Source organism: Amblyraja radiata, chromosome 31 (genome assembly GCF_010909765.2).
Source record: "Amblyraja radiata isolate CabotCenter1 chromosome 31, sAmbRad1.1.pri, whole genome shotgun sequence".
In the NCBI taxonomy this organism is placed as follows: Eukaryota; Metazoa; Chordata; class Chondrichthyes; order Rajiformes; family Rajidae; genus Amblyraja; species Amblyraja radiata.
Window position 1 is genome coordinate 8,914,150 of NC_045986.1, and position 18,848 is coordinate 8,932,997.

Below are 18,848 nucleotides of genomic sequence, written 5' to 3' on the forward strand. Positions count from 1 at the left end.
TTTGCATGTTCGTTTATAAATTAACAACATCACAGTGGTGGCATATACCAAACCACTTGGGCGGATTAAATCGATGTTATGTGACAATTTATTTAACAATTGGTAACCGTATGTCGTCAAACATGTTTGACCATCAGTAACTTACCTATCAGGTGAACTAAATACTGTAAACGAACAATTAAACCAAAAGTATTTGCTGAGATTACAAAGCAATATGGACACCAGATATCGATTACCTTATATTCCAATTGAATCGCCACGTACCAATGTATGTCGCATGAAACCAACTCAAGGCAGTGGCATGGATACATTTCCGCGTTTGAGGTGGGGGGGGGAAACTAATCTCTATGTTCTCCCCTTCTTTCTACGCATATCCACTAGGGAACATACCTGGGAAGAAACTGCTCAAACTCAGGAACTACATATTCAACTACAACAAAACCTGTACTGGAGTTCCTGGCAGGCCTTCACCACAATGAAGGACTCAGCTACTGCGCCATCAATATAGTCAGAAGTACTCTGTCAGCCTACTCAACTCAGGCACCACGACAACAGGGCAAGTGTACCACCCACTGGTGATCAAATTCAGGAGAGGTATATTCAATTCCCATTCCCCAGAACTAGGTACACCCAAATTGGGAAGTCAGTGAGGTCCTGACGTACCTTAGGGGATGATCACCAGCCAGGTCCCTCACCCTGGAACAGCCTACCCTGAAGATGGATATGCTGACGGCCTTACCTCAGCATAAAGACCCAGTTCTTCCATCTACTGCGATTGGACAATATGGTTATAACACCAGATAATGTCACATTTTCCATTCAGGGACTGGCCAAACAGAGCAGGCCAGGAACATCAGGTCCAGTCATGGAATTCCGGGCATACCCACCTGAACCACGGTTATGTGTCATGACCCACTTAATGAACTACATTGACACAATAAGAAATCCCAGAGGGAGAGGAAAAAGCCTTGTGGGTCAGCCACAAGAAACCTCATGGTCGGGTGACGAGCTAAACTACCTCTAGTGGCTCAAGCAGGTACTGGGAGTTGCTGGAGTAAATACTAACGTGTATAAATCTTATTCCACCATGGCAGCTTCCACGTCAGTGACTAAGAGGATGGACGTGCCTATGGACCACATCCTGGCTACAGCGGGGTGGTCTAGGGAGTATACGTTCCAAACTTTGTAACACGCCGCTGGCAGAACCTGTATCGGTTGCAGAAATAACATTAGAATCTGCAAATATATAATTTAAGCCCGGGGGAGCATTTGTCTTGTTATTGTTCATAACACCATTTTTGTTTTACAAACAGATTCATGGTTGATTACGATAACATACTTCCTCCCTCGAATGACTTCGGCAGCGAGTGAAGTATGAACTGTTACACGGTTTGAATCACAGATCTTTAAAATCTTCACGTAGTCACTCACGTGACTCCGAAGTAAAATAGTAAGATTAAACGAGAACTTACCAGTTTTAAGTTTGATCTGTATTTTATGAGGAGTTACGATGAGGGATTACGTGCCCTCCGCTCCCACCCTCAATAATAGATCAAACTGGTAACTAAGCTCTCCTTTTCTTTACTATATTTATTTCAATTACTGTGTCTGTCTGTGATTCCACACTTTGAAGTATGTCGCGCATGCGTGCTGGACGGGTTCTTCACGTAATCCCTCATCGTAACTCCTCATAAAATACAGATCAAACTTCAAACTGGTAAGTTCTCGTTTAATCTTACTATTAAATTGTTGTTTACTATTATTTGTACACAGGCTTCTAATAAAAATATATATTTTTAAATTAAAAAAAATGTCTGTGCCGAACATGATGCCAAGTTAAACTAATCTCATCTGCCTGTACATGATCCATACCCCTCCATGTCCATGTGCCTATCTAAAAGCCCCTTAAACACCACTATCGTATCTGCCTTAACCACCACCCCCGGCGGCACGTTCCAGGCACCCACTGTGTCAAACAACTTGCCCCGCACATCTCATTGAATGCATTTGGCAGTAGCTGAATGTTTGTGCAAAATTAATCTTTCAGAGAAAAAATATTGTTTTCCTTGACAGGCTTTGACTTGCCGTCCATTCTCAGTGTACTGATGTGAACATTCAGGAAATTAGATGTTGGCTTTGCAACACACCACTTGAGTTCATTTCTAATCCATTGCTCGTGAAAATGAAACGTATGCCTGATCACTGCGGATCATGGTCTTTTGATCAGAAGCCAAGGTACTCTTGGTTCTCCGGGGGCTTGAACCCACAGCTTTGTTAATTCAGAAGCAAGCTGCAGTCTATTCATCTGGAACTGAGTCATGTGTGCAAGGCAGGATGAGCTCCTCACATGCCTGCCAGAAGTGACTGATGTTAGCTTTCGATAAAGGAGGCAGCCCTTCAGCCCAACCCCTCCATGCCGACCAAGATGCCCCATCTAAGTTAGTGCCCCCGTTTGGCCCGTATCCCTCCAAACCTTGAGATAGACACAAAATGCTGGAGTATCTAAGCGAGCCAGGCAGCATCTGTGGAGAGAAAGAATGGGTGACGTTTTGGGTGAGTTTCGGGTCGAGACGTTTCAGATCACCCAGCCTGTGAATGTGGAGCAGAACAACAGACAGCCAACCATGTCATCTCTGGGTGCCCGCTCTACCACCCACCAAATGGAGCTCAGAGCCTGGCAGACATTGACGCAGGGACAACAACCTGGCTGCTTAACACCAGGCTTGAGATCTGACTATTCCTTTGGTTTATGTTTCATTCGCAAGAAGAAGATCCCCCATTCCTTCTCTCCAGAGATGCTGCCTGTCCCGCTGAGTTACTCCAGCATTTTGTGTCTATCTTCGGTTTAAACCAGCATCTGCAGTTTCTTCCGACACATTCCCTCTAAACCTTTCCTATCCTAACTACTAGTCGGCGTACTAGTTTCACTGTCATCCTATTGAGTTTCACTGTCTGTATAATACGATATCACCTCCCCAGCCATCAATGGACCAATGGCTCCATTTTTCATTGACCATCTTTTATTCATTTGCATATCTTTCATTCATTTTTTCTATGTACCTTCTATATCTCTCGTTTCCCTTTCCCCTGACTGAAGAAGGGTCTCTACCAAAACGTTACCTATTTCTTTTCTCCAGAGATGCTGCCTGACCTGCTGAGTTACTCCAGCTTTTTGTGTCTATCTGCGGTGTAAACCGGCATCTGCAGTTCATTCCTACACTACTATCTACCTCATTGGACACCCTCAGACTATCTTTGATCAGATTTTACTGGACTTTATAGGGCCTGTCCCACGAGCATGTGACTGCATGCAGCAAGCGCGACCTAACGTGGTCGCCTGAGCCGTACAACCTCGCGGGGCCGGTCTCACTTCGATCGCCGGAGCTGTATGGAGTTGTGCGGGGCTGGTCCCGACATCGCGTGGAGCTCCGAAAAACTGACACTGTCCAAAAATTCCGCGCGGCAACGGCCTGCCGGCCCGCAGCCGCATTAAGGCCATACGCACCGCCTCGACGGGCGTGACAGCGTCTAGACGCCATACGCAGCGTCTTGACGCCGTACGTCACCCGCGAACTTCCCGCAGACTTCGTTCGAACTTCACGTCAACTCGTACGGGATCACTCGATCTCCGCGCGGCCCCCGCTTCCGGTTTGGTCACACTCGCCGCATGCAGTCGCATGCTCGTGGGACAGGCCCTTAACTTGCACTAAACGTTATTCACGTTATTCCCTTTATCATGTGTCTGTACACTGTGGACGGCTCGATTGTCATCATGTATTGTCTGACGGGTTAGTACACAATAAAGGTTTCTCACTGTACAGGTGACAATAAAGGTTTCTCGGTACAGGTGACAATAAATAAATAAACTAAACTAAACTAAACTAAACTAAACTAAACTAAACTAAACTAAACTAAACTAAACTAAACTAAACTAAAGATAGACACCAAAAGCTAGAGTTACTCAGCAGGTGAGACAGCATCTCTGGAGAAAAGGAATAGGTGACATTTCGGGTTGAGACTCTTCTTGAGACTGAGAGTCAGGGGAAAGGGAAACGAGAGATAGTAGATGGTGATATAGAGCGATATAGAACAAATGAATGAAATATATGCAAAAGAGCAACTAAACTAAACATTTAAAAGACATTCAGACATGTGGAGGAGAGGTTTAGAAGGCTGTGATCCAAATGCAGGTAAGTGGAATTAGCACAGTTATAAAACCTGGGTGACATGGACAATTTGGGCCAAAGGGTGTGTTTTCCCCCTGCTGAATGACTCCACGATTGTAACCGCCAGCATCGTGTGTTGGGCTACAGAGGCACAACCTTCCCTCTGACAGGACTCCTCACATATTGTAAGAGACAAAATATGCACCCTTAAGTGATGAAGCAATCATTGGTGCCTCTAAAATTGGTTCTGGAATGAGTACAAGTTCAGCACAGGTGGATTGCATGTGAAAAAACAAATGGTAACCAACAGAAATGATGAGAATGTGTTCATTATGGTTGATGCAACCTCTTGCTAATCTGTTTTACAATTGCGTCTCGTGGAGGTTGGATGGCATTGCTTGTGGTGTCAATTAGTGCATTGTGCTGGAGTCAGACCAGACGCCCAGCATGTCTGCTTGTGGTCCCCACAGGCACGCCGTCACCTGCCTGGGGCAGAGGCAGAGGGGAGATCTCCCTGGCCCACCACACTCCTGAACTTAGGGGTGATGAGTGGGATCAACATCTGGGCAGACAAAGTTGGGGGTGGAGCTTTATCTCCCGCCATTGTTATACCACACTTTAGTCTATAGAGATACAGCGTGGAAACAGGCCCTTTGGCCCATTGAGTCCGTGTCAACCAGTGTTCACCCCGTACATTAGCATTATCCTGCACACTCGGGACAATTTACAATTTACAGAAGCCAATTAACCTACAAACCTGCACGTCTTTGCAAGAGCGGAATTCGCTACCAAAACATGGAGGGGACGGGGGACACAATTTTTTGGCGGCCACGCGTGCATGCGCACACTCATACACACACGCGAGGCTTCGGAGGCTCAATCCTCCGCTAAAAACGGAGATTTTTAAATCGGGATCACAAAAACTTGGGGGAGATGTCCCCCACCTCTCAAAACATGGGGGGGACGTGTCCCCTCTGGCCCCCCCGGGTTTTCCGCCCCTGCGTCTTTGGAATGCAGGAGGAAACCAGAGCATCCAGGGAAAACCCACGGGGTCACAGGGAGAACATACAAACTCCATATAGACAGCTCCCTTACTCAGAATCGAACCCAGTTCTCTGGCGCAGTATGGCAGTGACTATGGCAATATGGCTGCGCCGCCTAAATTGTTCTTTGCTTATACTTACATTGCCCTTTAGTGTCTCACCCTTAAACCTATCGCTGTTCCTGAACCACCTTATTCCAGGCTGAACTCAAAATGGCCCTGATGGTAAAATGTAGACACATGGACATGCGGGCGTTGTTTACACAAATATGACACAAAGTGCTGGAGTATCTCACCGGGCAGGCTGCATGCCTGGAGTAATAGGGATAGGTGATGGACACGCTAGAGGCAGGAAACATGTTCCCGATGTTGGGTGAGTCCAGAACTAGGGGCTACAGTGTAAGAATAAGGAGTAATCCATTTAGAATGGAGTAGACAAATCACTTTTCTCACAGAGAGTGGTGAGTCTGTGGAATTCTCTGCCTCAGAGGCGGGTTCTCTGGATGCTTTCAAGAGAGTGCTAGATAGGGCTCTTAAAAATAGTGGAGTCAGGGGATATGGGGAGAAGGCAGGAATGGGGTACTGATTGGGGATGATCAGCCATGATCCCATTGAATGGCTCGAAGGGTCGAATGGCCTACTCCTGCACCTATTGTCTATTGTCTATTGTCTATTGGTGCTTTGGGTCCTGAAGAAGTGTCCTGAATCGAAACATCACCTATTCATGTTCTCCAGAGTTGCTGCCCTACCCGCTGAGTTACTCCAGCATTTTGTAACCTTTTGGTAAGACGAAAGTTGGCTTTAGAAAACTGGCTAATCCTGATGATTATTGTAAAGGGTTGGACGGCTTGAAAGTCTCCCCCTTAATTTGTCTTCACTAATATATCTCCAAATTACAGGACAGTTAGATCCTACAATTTAAATAAATGATTTGCGATATGTTCAAATATTGTTTTGATTTGTTAAAGGGAGTGGTGCAGCGGTAGAGTAGCTGCCTTACAGCACCCGAGACCCAGGTTCAATCCTGACCATGGGTGCTGTCTGCACGGAGTTTGTACCTTCTCCCCGTGACCGTGTAGGTTTTTCTCCATGTCCTCCGGTTTCCTCCCTCACTCCAAAGCCGTACAGGTTTGTAGGTTAATTGGCTTTGTGTCATTGTAAATTGTCCCTAGTGTGTGTAGGATGGTGTGAGTGTGCGGGGCTCGATGGTTGGTGCAGACTCGATGGGTCGAAGGACCTATTTCCGCACTGTACCTCTGGACTCTAAACTAAACTAAACGAAAGCACATCCATGCAGGAGGGTGTCTGGTTGCCTACTCGTGGTTTCTTAATCCATTTTATTCAAGGTGTTGAAACAACTCAATGCCCAACGGCAAATAAAACTCTGGCATCTTGATGAGAGCTCATTTATTCCTCTCAATCATTCTTTAACCAGGTAACCATATAACAATTACAGCACGGAAACAGGCCATCTCGGCCCTACAAGTCCGTGCCGAACAATTATTTTCCCTTAGCCCCACCTGCCTGCACTCATACCATAACCCTCCATTCCCTTCTCATCCATATGCCTATCCAATTTATTTTTAAATGATACCAACAAACCTGCCTCCACCACTTCCACTGGAAGCTCATTCCACACCGCTACCACTCTCTGAGTAAAGAAGTTCCCCCTCATGTTACCCCTAAACTTCTGTCCCTTAATTCTGAAGTCATGTCCTCTTGTTTGAACCTTCCCTATTCTCAAAGGAAAAAGCTTGTCCACATCAACTCTGTCTATCCCTCTCATCATTTTAAAGACCTCTATCAAGTCCCCCCCTTAACATTCTGCGCTCCAGAGAATAAAGACCTAACTTATTCAACCTTTCTCTGTAACTTAGTTGTTGAAACCCAGGCAACATTCTAGTAAATCTCCTCTGTACTCTCTCTATTTTGTTGACATCCTTCCTATAATTGGGCGACCAAAATTGTACACCATACTCCAGATTTGGTCTCACCAATGCCTTGTACAATTTTAACATTACATCCCAGCTTCTATACTCAATGCTCTGATTTATAAAGGCTAACATACCAAAAGCTTTCTTTACCACCCTGTCTATATGAGATTCCACCTTCAATGAACTATGCACGGTTATTCCCAGATCCCTCTGTTCAACTGCATTCTTCAATTCCCTACCATTTACCATGTACGTCCTATTTTGATTTGTCCTGCCAAGGTGTAGCACCTCACATTTATCAGCATTAAACTCCATCTGCCATCTTTCAGCCCATTCTTCCAAATGGCCTAAATCACTCTGTAGACTTTGGAAATCCTCTTCATTATCCACAACACCCCCTATCTTGGTATCATCTGCATACTTACTAATCCAATTTACCACACCTTCATCCAGATCATTGATGTACATGACAAACAACAAAGGACCCAACACAGATCCCTGAGGCACCCCACTAGTCACCTGCCTCCAACCCGACAAACAGCCATCCACCATTACCCTCTGGCGTTTCCCATTCAGCCACTGTTGAATCCATCTTGCTACTCCTGCATTTATACCCAACAGTTGAACCTTCTTAACCAACCTTCCATGAGGAACCTTGTCAAAGGCCTTACTAAAGTCCATATAGACAACATCCACTGCTTTACCCTCGTCAATTTCCCTAGTAACCTCTTCAAAAAATTCAAGAAGATTAGTCAAACAATACAATACAATACAATACAATACAATACAATACAATACAATACAATACAATACAATACAATACAATACAATACAATACAATACGGTTTATTTGTCACATTGCACATAAGTGCAAGTGAAATGAATATGTCAGCAGCGGTACAATTATAAAGAACACACACAAAAACACAATAAAAATTTAACATAAACATCCACCACAGCATTCATTACTGTGGTGGAAGGCACACAATTTGGCCAGTCCTCCTCCATTTTCCCCCGTGGTCGGGACCTCAACCCTCCGCAGCCGTTGCTGCGGGCGTCCAGATGGTAAAAGGACAAGGTACGAGTCCAGGTAAGTCCAGAGTCGGCTCTTCCCCACCGGAGACCGCGGCTTTAAGTTGGTGTAGGCCGCAGGCCGGCGGTCGAAGATTTAAAGTCCCCACCGCGCCGCAGACAGAAGCACCGCAGACTGCAGGGTCGGCGGTCGAAGCTCCCCTCCAGGGGTGATGGTAAGTTCACGCCGGGCCCGCGGTAGTAGTTGGCCGCGGGCCGGCAGTGGTGGCTTCTTCTTCCCCCGGGTCCCCCACGAGGGATCCCGGGCTGTAGACGCCGCGCCAGCTGGAGCTGTGCAGACCGCGGCTTCAGGCTGCCGGCTGCCCCAGGCCAGCGAAACGGAGCGCTCCCCTCCAGCGAGCCCCAGCGAGGGCTCACCCGCTCCACGCCGAGAGTCCACGCTGCGCCCGCCGCTGAAGTCCCGAAGTCCCATGGAGGAGGCGACCGAAGCGGTTTCCCCCTTACCCCCCCACACCACCCCCCACATCACCCCCCACACAAAACACACAAAGAAACATTAAAAACATACTTTAAAACATACTAAAAAAAACAAAAAACAAACATGACCTTCCAGGCACAAATCCATGTTGACTGTTCCTAATCAGACCCTGTTTATCCAGATGCTTATATATATTATCTCTAAGTATCTTTTCCATTAATTTGCCCACCACTGAAGTCAAACTAACAGGTCTATAATTGCTAGGTTTACTCTTAGAACCCTTTTTAAACAATGGAACAACATGCGCAGTACGCCAATCCTCGGGGACTATTCCCGTTTCTAATGACATTTGAAATATTTCTGTCATAGCCCCGGCTATTTCTACACTAACTTCCCTCAATGTCCTAGGGAATATCCTGTCAGGACCTGGAGACTTATCCACTTTTATATTTTTCAAAAGTGTCAGTACTTCTTTTACTTTGAAACTCATAGTATCCATAGCTACTCTACTAGTTTCCCTTACCTCACATAATTCAATATCCTTCTCCTTGGTGAATACCGAAGAAAATAAATTGTTCAATATCTTCCCCATCTCTTTTGGCTCTGCAGATAGCTGTCCACTCTGCCTCTCCAATGGACCAATTTTGCTATTAATATAGCTGTAGAAACCTTTTGGATTTACTTTCACCTTACTTGCCAAAGCAACCTCATATCTTCTTTTAGCTTTTCTAATTTCTTTCTTAAGATTCTTTTTACATTCCTTATACTCCTCAAGCACCTCATTTACTTCATGCTGCCTATAATTATTGTAGATCTCCCTCTTTTTCCGAACAAGATGTCCAATTTCCCTTGAAAACCAGGGCTCTTTCCAATTTTTACTGTTTCCTTTCAACCAAACAGGAACATAAAGATTCTGTACTCTTAAAATTTCCCCTTTAAATGTCCTCCATTTCTCAGTGAGGTTTATCACAATAGCTATGATTTTAATTGGCATGAGCTTGACTCTTACACTCTCATTCTGTGCATTAAATATACTCCGTGCCTCCCGGCAATAGTGGGTGTAGAAAGAAATGAGTCATCTGGGTAAGAAGGTTACAGGAACAAAAGAAATTACAGACCCAAAACGTCACCCATTCCTTCTCTCCAGAGATGCTGCCTGTCCTGCTGAGTTACTCCAGCTTTTTGTGCCTATCTATGAGTGGTAGACACTGCCTGGTACTGATAACAGGTACTGATCTTTCCATCGTTGAAGGGATCTATAAGAGGCGCTGCTTCAAACAGGCAGCACCTCAAAAAGTTCAACACCACCCTGGCCACACTCCGACCATCATGAAGAAAGTACAGGAAACATCTGAATACAATGACCGCCAGGTTCATGAATAGCTTCTTCCCAACACTACAAACAGTAACCTCAAACTTGGACCTCTATGTAGACACAAGGAACTGCAGGTGCTAGGTTACAAAAAAGACACAAAGTGCTGGAGTGATAGTGGGTCAGGCGGACACGGATCTCTGGAGAACATGGCTCTGAAGAACATGGATCTCTGGAGATCATGGATTTCTGGAGAACATGGATTGGCAAAGTTTTGGTTCAGGACCCTTCTTCAGACATCTCTGAACCGTTATGGACTGCCATTGGTAGCACTAAGGACTACAATTTTTTAACATTAGTACAGTGGTTATTAATTAATTGAATTTTAAATCAATGATTATATAATCTGTGTGTATTACCTTTACAGGCAATTGCATTTTTGCCTAATTCAGGTTTGTAGGCTAATTGGCTTCTGTAAGTTGTCCCCAGTGTGTAGGATAGAACTAGGGTACGGGTGATCATTGGTTGGCCAGGAGTCGGTGGGCCTGTTTCCACGCTGTATCTCTAAAACTAAACTAAGCTACACCTCTGATGTAGGGTCTCGGACCATGTATTCATGATTGAACTTATATTCATTTGGCAGGAGGTGGGGACCAAGACCAGATTTTATTGTCCACCTCTAATGGCCCTTGAGAAGGTGAAGCATGACCACTGCCTTGAACTAGTTGGACTCTGGTGGGGACTAGACCCAGCGAAGATGAAGGAATGGCGAAGTGTGTCCAAATCAGGACCCTGTGTCACTTGGAGGGGAACCTGAAGGCAGGGGTGTGCTCAAACACTCAAAGTCCTTTCCCTGCATTGTGAGACATTGGGAGGAGTTGTGGGATTAGCCAAGGCAAGTCACTATGGATACAAGGAACTGCAGATGCTGGTTTACCAACAAAGACACCAAGTACTGCAGTACATCAACAGATCAGGCAGCATCTCTGGAGGACATGAATAGGTGATGTTTCGGGTCGGGACCTTTCTTCAAACCACTCTCCAGAGATGCAGCCTGACCCACTGAGTTACTCCAGTACTTTGTGTCTTAAAATGGAGTTTCATTTGGATGGGATCTCTGGATAAATTATGCTCATCGTCTTCCTGTTTCACCACAAGACTAGACTTAGTCATAACTGCTCCTCTTCAATTCCAAAAGAGTCCTTTAAAGTTGAGTATTCCTACAATTCCAGTCATGGGCCTGCACGGTGGTGCAGCGGTAGAGCTGCTGTCTTACAGCGCCAGAGACCCGGGTTCAATCCTGACTACGGGTGCAGTCTGTACGGAGTTTGTACGTTCTCCCCATTACCACGTGGGTATTCTCCGGGTGCTCCAGATTTGTAGGTTAATTGTCCCTGGTTAAGATTGTAAACTGTTCCCAGTGTGTAGGATAGTGCTAGTGTACAGGGATCGCTGGTCGGCGCATACTCGGTGGGCCAAGGGGACTGTTTCCATGCTGTATCTCCAAACTAAACCAAAACTAAACTGAAATAAATTGCTAACTTTAACCAGAATCAGGCATCTTGCCAGGATTTTCGGAATGTAGAATTTTGACCGATGCTGGGCATTGCACATCTGCACTTAATATAACAACAAAGTGAAATAATTAATTTGAAGTCTTACAGCTCATAAGATGAATGGAGTAAATCTTCACCACTCCCTGTTCTAAATCTTGAAAGATATTTTTATATACATTTTGGGTGAATCAGCAGTATTTATTCAGCAAGTATTTACATGTTAAAGAACTAAAGCAATGGGTACAATCAACATATATTAAAATTGTTTTGTTAACATTTCTCACAAAAGGTGACCCAGCCTTGGTCAAATTGATATTCTTGACTATTTTACATATTTCAGTTCACAACTTGCACCTTGCCAGTTTCTACATGATTGCCCTGTCCAGTCTCTTTCTATCGCTTTTATTTAAACCACATTATCAGTCCGTCTCCATATCTCTCCCCGCTCCTCGACTTTTTATCTTAGCCTCTCTCTAACTCTCCTGGCCACCGGATCCTTTCCCCCTTCCCGCGAGTCTCTGTTACTGTTTGACTAGTTGAGTGGCCTGGCTTCCTTCCACATAGTGTCCGATTCACCTTCGTTTAGTTTTGTTTAGAGACACAGCCCAGAAACAGGCTCTTCGGCCCACCGAAGCCATGCCAACCAGCGATCACCTGTACACCACTTCTATCCTACACACTAGGGACAATTTACTGAAGCCAATTAACCTACAAACCTGCACGTCTTTAGGATGTGGGAGGAAACCGGAGCACCCGGAGAAAACCCACGCAGTCACAGAGCGAACGTACAAACTCCGTACAGACAGCACCCGTAGTCTGGATCGAACCCGTGTGTCTGGAGCTGTAAGGCAGCAATTCTACCGCTGCGCCCCAGTGCTGGCGCCATTGCGGACATTGGACCGTGTCTACGCATCTGGTGCGGTACAAAGCTGAGTACTGTATAAAAGGACTGGACAAGCTAGATGCAGGAAAAATGTTCCCAATGTTGGACGAGTCCAGAACCAGGGTTTCTCACCTCAGCCATTTAAGACTGAGGTGAGAAAAAACTTTTTCACCCAGAGAGTTGTGAATTTGTGGAATTCCCTGCCACAGAGGGCAGTGGAGAACAAGTCACTAGATGGATTTAAGAGAGTGTTAGATAGAGCTCTCGGGGCTAGTGGAATCAAGGGATATGAGGAGAAGGCAGGCACGCTTTATTGATTTGGGACGATCAGCCGTGATCGTAATGAATGGCGGTGCAGGCTCGAAGGGCCGAATGGCCTCCTCCTGCATCTATTTTCTAAGTTTCTATATTCTGCACTCTGTACCTTGGACTTTGCTCTGCCTATTGTACTTGAGTTTGACTTGATTGTATTTATGTATAGCATTATCTGATCTGTTTGAATAGCATGTAAGGCAAAGCTTTTCACTGTACCTCGGTACACGTGACAATAATAAGCCTAAACTTATTTGGATCAGTGGTGGACTGTTGAGACTGTCTGAGCTACATAGAAAACATAGAAAATAGGTGCAGGAGTAGGCCATTCGGCCCTTCGAGCCTGCACCGCCATTCAATATGATCATGGCCTATCATCCAACTCAGTATCCTGTATCTGCCTTTTCTCCATACCCCCTGATCCCTTTAGCCACAAGGGCCACATCTAACACCCTCTTAAATATAGCCAATGAACTGGCCGCAACTTCCTTCTGTGACAGAGAATTCCACAGATTCACCACTCTCTGTGTAAAAAATGATTTTCTCATCATGGTCCCAAAAGACTTCCCTCTTATCCTTAAACTGTGACCCCTTGTTCTGGACTTCCCCAACATCGGGAATAATCTTCCTGCATCGAGCCTGTCCAACCCCTTAAGAATTTTGTAAGTTTCTATAAGATCCCCCCTCAATCTTCTAAATTCTAAATTACCTGACACCCCTTTGAGTTCAACGGTTACACAGACCACTAAAACCCCCATATTCCACTCTCTGACCATTCAGAAATCTCAGTGGGTACAGCATGTAGCTCACAAGGTGATACTTGTTGCTCTCGCTTCCGCTCCCTGCAGCTCCGGTTTGCACACCCCCTCTCCACTCCCAAGGACCCTGATTCCCGCATTCCCGTCTGCCTCACTAAGGTCTGGTTTCTGTGCTCCATTCTGACTTGTCCGAGCCCCAGTCCTGTAGCGCCCATTTGACTCACCAGGATTTCGGTTCCGTCGTAAGACAATAAACAAAAGGTGCAGGAGTAGGCCATTCGGCCCTTCGAGCCAGCAACGCCATTCAATGTGACTATGGCTGAACATCCACAATCAGTAACCTGTTCTTGCCTTCTCCCCATATCCCTTGACTCCGCTGTCTTTCAACTGACCAGATGTTGCTTTCAACAGGTCTGGGATGTTTTTGATTGCAAGATTGATGGATATACAAGATACAGCATTAAAGACTTTAGAGATATAGCATGGAAACAGGTCCTTCGGCCCACCGAGTCCACGGCGACTATCGATCACCCCTTCACACCAGGTCTATGCTATCCCACTTTCACATCTGCTCCCTACACATTGAGGGCAATTTACCGAGGCCATTCGATCTACAAACCTACACGTATTTGGGATAGTCTTAGAGTCACAGTATGGAACAGGCCCTTCGGCCCAACTTACCCAAATCGAACTACATGTCCCATGTGGTGATGTGGGAGGAAACCGGAGCACCCGGAGTAAAGCCGTATAGTCACAGGGAAAACGTGCAAACTCAACACTGACAGCTCCCGAGGTAAGGATTGAACCTGGTCTCTGGGCGCTGTGAGGCAGCACCACTGTATCGCCCAAGAGCATCCAGGTTCACTGGGTACTTTATTACAATACAGTGAATTTAAAAGGTGTTCAAGTTTGAATAACTTCCAATGGTTCAGAACATCTACTAATCCAGCGGCAACTGCAGCCCCCAGCACAGTGGAAGTGGCAGCTAGTGTCATTAGATGCTGAAATATGCATGAAACCAAACCTGACCTTCTGACCGATTACGCAGGAGTGAAGCAAAAAGGATCCCGACCCGAAACGTCCCCTATCCATGTTCTCTAGAGATGCTGCCTGGCCCACTGAGTTACTCCAGCACTTTGTTTCTTCTTTCGTAAAATAGCATCTTCAGTTCCCTGTTCCCATTCTTTTCCTGTTTCTAGTCCAATTGCTCAACATGGACACTAATCCATCACAAGAAAAGGAATTTTCTGAACTCACACAAATGCTAAGTTCACTAATAAAAGTTAGGCTTACCTTGAGAAGGGTCCAGACCCAAAACGTCGCATATCTGTGTTTAGATGTGTAAAAATGAACTGCATATGCTGGTATAAACTGAATGTGGACACAAAGTTCTGGGATAACTGAACGGGGCAGGTAAGTCAAGTCAAGTCAAGTGAGATAACTGAACGGGGCAGGCAGCATCTCTAGAGAAAAACGGCTGGTTACGTTTCAGGTTGGGACTCCAGTGATGCTGCCTGATCTGGTGAGTTGCTTTGTGTCCTATTGAATAAAGGTTAGGCATTTTGGTTAATCTAAGATATTTAGTCGCAAGATATAGTTAACAACCCCAGTGTGATCTCACAAACACTATACAGCCGCTGAAACACTTGTGAAGTCTAGACACTGATCCAACATGGAGAGTTATGGCAGCCAATTCACAGTTAGTAGCTTCCCACCAGAGAACAGTGATAATGACCAGATAATCCTGCCTTGGTGTTAGCCAAAGCATCAGGAAACCAGTGCCAATTCCCATGCTCTGTGAAAGGATGGAGTGGGAGCGAGGGAGCAGGCATTGTCTTATTATAAACATTTCCAAAAGGCAGCAAAGCAAAGGGATCTACAAGAGTCGATGCCTCAAAAACGCAGCCAGCATCACGAGAGACCCTGGCCACGCTCTCATTTCACCCCTGCCATCGGGAAGATGATATAGGAGCCTGAAAACTGTAATGTCCAAGTTCAGGAGCAGCTTCTTGTCTACAGCCATCACAACTACCTCCAAATAAGCACTGAACTACATTGACGGGGGCCTAGGATTTGTATTTTTTCACTATTATTTGTGTGTTTTATCTGTATGTTTGTCTGTATGTTCAGTATATATATATATAGAGTGAGTTTTATTTCTCTTTTATTGATTATATTGTTTACAGAATACTATGTTTCCATAGTATGTTGTGCTGCTGCAAGAATTTCATTGTTTTGTTTGGGATATGACAATACACAAAATGCTGGAGTAACTCAGTAGGTCCAGTATAATGCTGGAGTAACTCAGTGGGTCAGGCAGCATCTCTGGAGAGTAGGAATAGGTGCGTTTTGGGTCGAACCCTTCTTGATTTGATTTGACTCTTGACAAATGGACCCCAGCAGTTTAGTTCAGTTTAGTTTATTGTCACGTGTAGCGAGGTACAGTGAAAAGCTTTTGTTGCGTGCTAACCAGCCAGCGGGATGACAATACATGATTACCATCAGGCCATTGGCAGTGTACAGATACACTGAGAATAGGTGAGGCAGAAGTTCACGTGCACCTTCCAACCTCATCTACTGCCTGTGGTGTTCCCGATGTGGCGTCGGTGAGACCGAGCGTAGATTGAACCGGTGATGGTTTCACCGAACACTTGCTCTCGGTCCGTCAAGGCCTGCTGGATATCCTCGACGCGAACCATTTTAACTCCCCTTCCCAATCCTATACTAACCTTACTGTCCATTGCCAGAGGGAGGCCACATATAAACTGTAGAATCAGCACCTCATATCCTCTTGGCACCTTACAATCCAACAGTATCAACACTGAAGACAGACACAAAAAGCTGGAGTAACTCAGCGGGTCAGACAGCATCTCTGGAGAGAATGAATAGGTGATGTTTCAATGTCATTCTCAGTGCCTGCAGCAGATTGCTCAATGCTGTGACTCAAACCCTTTGAGTGAAAGACATTGTACGATTGTGGTTCAGACACAGGAGTAGCAGCTGGATTTAGGGTTAGGATTAGGTTTAGAGTTATTATTGTCACGTATACCGAGGTGCAATTTGTCTTGTTTTGAGGTGTAAGCTTTGTTTTGTACGCTATTTAATCTGATCGGATAATAATACATGCATATAATCAAGTCAAACTCAAGTTCAATAGGTAGAGCACAAGAGTAGATACAGAGTGTAGCATATACTGTAGTTACTTCTCAGCATTGTAGTGTGTCAGTACTGAATCCAAGGCCCAGAGTTTAAATACCACCATGGAAACAGGGGAATTTACTGTAAACGTAGTTTAGATAGTTTAGAGATACAGCATAGAAACAGGCCCTGGTCACCACTAGTTCTAGGTTAACCCACTTTCTCATCCACTCCCTACACATTGGGGGCATTCTTTTTACAGGGAGGAAACCAGAGCACCCGGAGGAAACCCACGCGGTCCACAAAGAGCCGGTAACAACTCCACACAGACTCTCTGTTGGAGAGCGTGGGGACCGTCGGAGAGAGAGGGGACCATTGGAGAGTGGGGGGGTGGGGCTGTCGGAGAGTGAAGAGGGCAGTCGGAGAACGAGCGGGGCCGACAGAGAGCGAGGAGGGTCATTGGAGCGGTGTCAGAGAGCAAGGCGGGCTGTGAGAAAGTTTGATAGACTGATGATGAAGGAGGGACCCTGCAGAGGGAGGGGGGGGTACTGAGTTCAAAGGGGGACCCGGTGGGAGAGGAGGGGGGGGGGGGGTGGAGCGAGGGGGGTGGGGGAGAGCTGCTGCCATGTGTGCCAGCAGGCAGCAGGTAAGACTGTTCGGGAAACTTTTGTAACTTTGTTAGAGCCAAAATGTGGCGACACTTGTGTCCTGCCCAGGTGATGTCTGCTTTATGATTTTACCGGGTTTTTATGCAAAGCAAAGCATTTCACTGCACTTAGGTACATGTGACAATAAAGTATAATTGAATTGAATCGTTGAATGGAACCCAGGTCTCTGGCATGGTGAGGCAGCAGCTGTGCCATTGTTCAATCAATCTGGAATTGAAGCAAGGAAAACCTGTTGCTGTCGTGGTGGTAACGGTACATCTTGTGGGCTGCTAATAAATCGCCATGTTTGCTCACACCCTTGCTTCAGGGACAAAAACCTGCTGGGTTTACTAGGGCTATATGTGACTCCAGGCTCACCATTTTACTTCGGAGTCACGCTAGCGAAACGACAGGCGGGGTGGAGTGTCCCCCGCAGCGGTAAGTTTGAAACCGCGACCTGCAGGTAAGTGATTTACTCTGCGGTAGTTTTTGTCCCCGCGCTGTTTTTACACAGGGGGGGAAGCTGGACAAAATAGTGTCCACAAGTGCTGCGACTGAAGCTGGCTGGGGAGGACCGCGACGTTGCGGGAGCCAGCAGCAGCTGAAGGCACAAGCCCCGTAAGGGATCAGCTGTGCCGACTTTTGGTCCCGCGCCGGCCAGAACACCACGGCCGGGCGGGAGTCTATTCAAATGGGGCCGTCGACTTTTTGGACAAGTCGAAAACAGCAGGAGACGGGGTGGAACGACGTTCCCCCGTAGCGACAATTTTAACTTGGACCTGCAGGTAAGAGCTGCGGTCTTTTTGTGTTTTTACCATGCTAATTACAGGTGGAGAAACCAACGGGCTGCGACAAAGCTGGTGGGCTAGATGGGATCAGCTGTGCCCGATGTCGCCTCCGCACCAGCCAGATCCACTCTACGGCAGTAAGGACAAAGCTGGTGAGGGAGGACCGCGGAGCAGCGGGCAGCCAGCAGCAGCCGGCGGCACTCGGATCACCGATAGTGGGATCAGCTGTGCCCGATGTCACCTCCGCACCGGCCAGATCCACGCAGCCGGGCGGAAAGGCTAGACACAAAAACAAACAAGGTCGTGGACTCAGAGGAGTCCGACTTTGAACAACCGCGGGCGGCCAGCGACCGAGAGCGCTGGAGCCGGATGGAGCGGTGTGTGGAGCATTTGCTCCAATGTGACAGACTCCGGGAGATGGAGTCGGGTCACTGTGGGCCCTATGATAAACCCACAGCAGTACCTCTTGAAGGGCTGCACAGTGCTTCAACCTCATCAGAGGGGAGCACTGCGGGTCAGTTCTGGGCTGACCTGGAAGAGGGGTCTGCAGAAGGAAAGACAAGTGTGCAAGGGGTGCAGGAACAAGAGAACCTACTGGACTAATAAAATGGACTCCAACAAACACTACAGCCAAAGACAGCACCCCTATGCACCCACCAGCAGAACTGGTGAAAGCTCGAAGGACATGAGTATGTCAAAACATGAGTCTTTTTAGGCCATAGCCCAGGCCGACCTTCTTGGAAGATGCGGGGACCTCCAACGCCAACCAAACCGAAAATCCAGACACCAGCGCAACAACAGC